The sequence below is a fragment of the Trichechus manatus genome, unplaced genomic scaffold (assembly GCF_000243295.1).
Source record: "Trichechus manatus latirostris isolate Lorelei unplaced genomic scaffold, TriManLat1.0 scaffold00010, whole genome shotgun sequence".
Taxonomy (NCBI): domain Eukaryota; kingdom Metazoa; phylum Chordata; class Mammalia; order Sirenia; family Trichechidae; genus Trichechus; species Trichechus manatus.
The window spans coordinates 24,071,125-24,077,120 of record NW_004443946.1 but is presented as its reverse complement, the minus strand read 5'-3'; positions in this window follow the sequence as shown (position 1 = coordinate 24,077,120).

Here is a 5,996-nt window from a genome sequence, read left to right as displayed (position 1 = left end):
ATTTCTCTTATTCTTTGCCCTAGCCCCAGCCTGATTTTTACAACCATATTTCTTTGGACCTACCATCAGGGCAAGAAAAGAAAGGCTTCCACCTTCTGCCTTTATGTTCATTTATTCCAGTGGTTCTCAGTCCACCATCACCACGAATAGTCTTTGAGTCAGCTATCTAATTTCTGTTGAATCTCATTTTTTTGAAATGTTAGCTCTATTCAGTGGTTAACTCTTCCAATGTTTAGATGAAAGAACTATTAAAACTCAGTCTCCTTGGATTCCAGTTGCTGGATACAATCCTATTTGAAATCTCTGTGTCCTGGGGTATGTTTTGTCTGGTTCTCTGGTCTATGTTGCCTAAGAGTACACAAGATGAGAAACATCATTTGCTGCGCCATCCAGTCAGATGAATCAGCCTGACTCCTCTCTCATGTGTACAATCCTGCTCTAGTCAGATAAAAAATAGCTATGTGTACATGATGATTTTTGGGGCACTGAGTAGTACACATAGAGCCCCCTTTAGGATTTTGTTCTGGTTATTTATTGCTGCATGACAAATCACCCCAGAACTTAAAGGCTTAAAACAATAGCCATTTTATTTTATCTCATAATTTTGTGGGTCAAGGAGTTCTGGCAGGGCCCAGACGGGTGATTCTTCTGTTTCAAGTGACAGCCAGCTGTGATATCCTGTAGGGTCCAAGAATGCTTCACTCGCATGTCTGCCTCCTTGGCTGGGATAAATGGAAGGCTGAACTCTGCTGGTACTGTCAACTGGCTTCTCCAGCAAAGCAATTTTACGGGAGTTGGACTTATATCACAGGGCTCTCAGAGACAGCATTCTGAGGGACAGGAAGTGGAAGCAGCTAGTCTCTTAAAGCTGAGTCCAGGAATCAGCACAACACCATTTCTGCCATATTCTATTGGTCAAGAAATTACATCACCTGAGTAGTAAAGAATATGTGGTCATCTTTAATCTATCACAGAGTTTATTCACCAAACATTTACAGAGCATGTAGTAAGGGACCAGGCCCAGTGGAAGACTCTGGGAATAGACAGGAAAGTTAGCACACCTCCCGCCACTAACAAGTCCACAGCCTAGACTATAAAAACCAAACCAACCCCATTGCCATCCAGTCTATTCTGACTCATAGTGATTATATAGGCCAAGTAGAACTGTCCCATGGGGTTTCCAGGGAGTGGCTGGTAGATTTGAACTGCTGACCTTTTGGTTAGCAGCCTGAGCTCTTAACCACAGCCTAGATTGGATAGTTCCTATTCACACACAACCTTTGGTTAACTCACCAAAACAACAAAATCTGTGAAACCAGGAATACATTATAGAAAGAGGTAATTTTAAATGAAAAAGAGAGAAAAATGATCGTCTAATAATCTCTAGTTGCTCGTATTTCAAATGTCTCTTTATCTAACAACAAGTGGCATGCAAATAAATTCTGATGTGGAGCTGTAGCTTAAAGTGTTAGAGGGGAAAATAAATGGCAGAGATAACTTCTTTGAGAAATAGTTCTTGTGCATGTTAAGAAGAAATTATAGTCAGAGCTCAGTGAAACAGATAAAGTCTAAACAATTTCAGTTCTCTGTAAGGCAAGTGGTTAGGCTGGTTATCATCCTTGGCAAACCTGTCAATTACAAACCAGAGAAGGCTTACCCTTGTAATAGAGTGTTAGGATCATAAAGGAAAGACAAAGCATTCAAGCATCTTCTTCTTGGGAGAAAAGGAAAGAATGTTTCTAGCTCATCAGCCTTCCAGCAAGAACGTTGCCTCGCCTTGAAGCAGGGCTGTTAGGCATGAAGCCACTTAGCTTAATAGACTGGTATGTCACAATTGTTTAAGGTTTGAGATTTCTAGCAAGAGTCGGGGAGAATATGGTCACACTATAATAGTATCCTCTGTTCACGAAGCAAAATATGGTAAAATTTGTGACGGGAGAAACTGGGTTAGATTCTGCTTTTTAGGGATGTTTCCTAAGGGACACAGGTATCAAAATCACTGACCTACAAAACTGTTCCCTGATTGCCATGCTTTCTTGGGCCTCTGGGCTCTGCCCTTGTTGCCTCCTCTCCTGGAACACCTGGGCCATACTGGAAAAGGGAAAGGAAAACGCAAGATGGTGGTTGGGACCAGAAAACTGGCGCTAGGAGCTCAGCAGTTGGAAGGCACATGCTGTCCCAAACAGTGATGCAGTTGTTTAGAGATGCCGTTGTTTAAAGACGGGAGAAATTTACAAGGACTAAAGTGGTCAAAAAAGGCCTCATAAGGCTGTGCAAGGTTTAGATAAACAGAGAGGTTAATGAAAAGGCTTACAGACTGGGGAAACAGCAGGTGTAAGAAATGAATGTGGTTTTAGGCAGTGGTTTTGAGTACCTACTCTATGCCAGGCATTGGCTGATAATGAGCCTGGTGTGGGAGCAGGATACACTCAGAAACTCTAAGGGTTTTCTGTATAGGGTCACTATAAGTCAGAATCAATTCCATGGAAACAGGTGAGGTTAAATAACTTTGTCAAGATCACATAGATAACAGGGGCTGGAACTCAGATTGCAACCAGCTAATGACTCACTCTAGAACCCACTAAACTATGACCTAGTATAGTAAAGGTAAAGTATGCAGAATCCTTCATCTAATGGAAGAATGCCATCCATATAGCAACATCCTTGTTACTAGACTTCTCTTTCTTCAACCATCTTGAGGAGACTGGCTCAATAATGGTGTCTGTGGGTGTTTGGAGAATGTTGGGAGATAAGATCAGCAACATTTGGATGGCCAAGTTAGGAAAAGCTTTGAGTCCTCCACTGATGCCTTTGAAACTAGTAGTCCCTATTTTAGAAATAGAAATTTCTTTGTTTACTTCAAAGAACTCTGGATAGATTGCTTTCCAAAAACAGAATCCATATTTCACAGACAAAAAGAACAGCATCTGCATGCTACATATTTTTCTGTTGTCATCATTGTTAAACATGATTTATATACGGAATTTGAATGTGTAGTGGTTCTGGGTGTCAGTCCCTGTAGTCTTTGACTTCTCATTCCCATATATTTCTTGATTTAGACATGATCTGAAATGTGCATTGTACAACGATTTTTAAAATATCTTTAGCTTGGCCTGGGAATGCAATTTTGAAATAAGGGATAAAGTATTTTCCATGTTGTGATTTTTGAAAATCACATTATTAAAATATTCTGTTTACTTCAGGAAGATGGGACTAGGAGAAGGCAGAATAAATAATATGCGTAAAGCAGTCTCCTGAAAATGGAAGATCATGGTAATCCCTTGTCTTCTCTCCATTCCTTGAAATATTCCTGCTCCACCCATCTCTTAAGGCCCACCTTAAGTCCAACTCTCGCCATGATGTTCTCTGTAACCTTTTCATCCTTAGTAGTTATCTCTTTCCCTGATTTCCTCTTGCAAGAACTTCACTATTTAATTCTCTTACTAGTTTTCAGAAACTAAAATAACAAGCATTTTGAGAACAAGAAGTAGATCCTACACATCTTTTATGTTGCTCAATGTCTAGCTAATAGTAACAGCCAAAATTTATGGGGCATTTAACTCTGCCAAGTACTTTACATGCACTATTTAATTTAATCCTCACAACCATCCTTTCAGGATGATGCTATCGTTATCCCTACTTTAAAAATGAGGAAACTGAGACCTAATCAAAGTTATATGGCTAGTAAGTGGTGAATTCAAGGTCCCTGGGTGGCACAGTTTGTGCTCATCTAGTAATCTAGAAGTTGGCAGTTCAAACCCACCCAGTGGTCTGTGGAAGAAAGACCTGACAATTTACTTCCGTAAAGATTACAACCAAGAAAACCCTATAAAATAGTTCTACTCTGTAACACATGGAGCTACCATGGCAACAGGATTTTGTTGTTGTTGTTAAGTTGTGAATTCAGTATTTGAATCAGGTATTCTGATGCCAAAGTCCATGTACTTAACTACGTCTCAAAATAATAACAGCTAACATTTATTTGGAGCACTGGTGGTGCAGTGGTTAAGAGCGAGGCTGCTAACCAAAAAGGTCGGCAGTTTGAATCCACCAGCCGCTCCTTGGAAACCCTATGGGGCAGTTCTACTCTGTCTTATATGGTCGCTGTGAGTGGGAATTGATTCTACAGCAATTGGTTTGGTTTTTTTTGTTTTGGAACATTTATTTAATATTTACTGTGATCCAGACATTGAGTTAACAGATTATTTATGTAATGGATTATTTCATTTAATTTTCACAACATATCTATGACATGTTGTTAAGTGCTGTCAAGTCAGTTCTGACTCATAGCAACCATATGTTCAACAGAAGGAAACACTGCCCGTTCCTGCACCATCCTCACAATCTTTGTTATGTTCGAGCCCATTGTTGCAGCCACTGTGTCAGTCCATCTCGCTGAGGTTCTTCCTCTTTTTCACTGAACTTCTACTTTACCAAGCATGACGTCCTTCTCCAGGGACTGGTCGCTACTGACAACATGCTCAGAGGATGTGAGATGAAGTCTCGCCATCCTTGCTTCTAAGGAGCATTCTGACTGTACTTCTTTCAAGACAGATTTGTTCATTCTTCTGGCAGTCCATGGTATATTCAATATTCTTTGCCAACACCATAATTTAAAAGCATCAGTTCTTCCTCAGTCTTCCTTATTCATTGTCCAGCTTTCCCATGCATATTAGGCGACTGAAAATACTATGACTTGGGTCAGGTGCCCCTTAGTCCTCAAAGTGACATCTTTGCTTTTTAGCACTTTAAGAGGAATTTTGCAGCAGATTTGCCCAACGCCATGCGTCCTTTGATTTCTCGAATGCTGCTTCCATGGGCGTTGAGTGTGAATCCACGTAAAATGAAATCCTTGACAACTTCAGTCTTTTCTCTGTTTATCAAGATTTTGCTTATTGGTCCAGTTGTGAGAGTTTTTGTTTTCTTTATGTTGAGGTGTAATCCATACCAAAGGCTATAGTCTTCAGTCTTCATCAATAAGTGCTTCAAGTCCTCTTCACTATTAGCAAGAAAGGTTGTGTCATCTGCATATCACAGGCTGCTAATTACTCTTCCTCCAATCCTGATGCCATGTTCTTTATATAGTCCAGCTTCTCAGTTATTTGCTCAGCAAACAGATTGAATAAGTATGGTGAAAGGATACAACCCTGATGAGCACCTTTCCTGACTTTGAACCATGTAGTAGTCCCTTGTTCTGTTCAAACGACTGCCTCTTGGTCTACGTACAGGTTCAGCAGGAGCACAATTAAGTGTTCTGGAATTCCCATTCTTCACAGTGCTATCCATAATTTGTTATGATCCATATAGTGGAATGCCTTTGCACAGTCAATAAAACACAGGTAAACATTTTTCTGGTATTCTCTGCTTTCAGCCAGGATCCATCTGACATCAACAATGATATCCCTGGTTCCATGTCCTCTTCTGAATCTGGCTTGAATTTCTGGCAGTTCCCTGTCAATGTACCGCTGCAGCTGCTTTTGAATGATCTTCGGCAAAATTTTACTTGCATGTGATATTAATGATATTGTTCGATAATTTCCACATTCTGTCAGATCACCTTTGTTTGGAATGGGCACAAATAAGGATCTCTTCCAGTTGGTTGACCAGGTAGCTGTCTTCCAGATTTCTTAGCATTGACAAGTAAGCACTTCCAGCGTTGCATCCATATGTTGAAACATCTCAATTGATATTGTAAGTTCCTGGAGCCTTGTTTTTCACCAATGCCTTCAGCGGAGCTTGGACTTCTTCCTTCAATACCATTGGTTCTTGATCATATGCTATGTCCTAAAATGGTTGAACATCAGCCAATTCCTCTTGGTACAGTGACTCTGTGTATTTCTTCCATTTTCTTTTGATGCTTCCTGTGTAGTTCAATATTTTCCCCATAGAATCCTTCCATATTGCATCTCAAGGCTTGAATTTTTTTCTTCAGTTCTTTCAGCTTGAAAAATGTTGAGCGTGTTCTTCCATTTTGGTTTTCTAACCCCAGGTCTTTG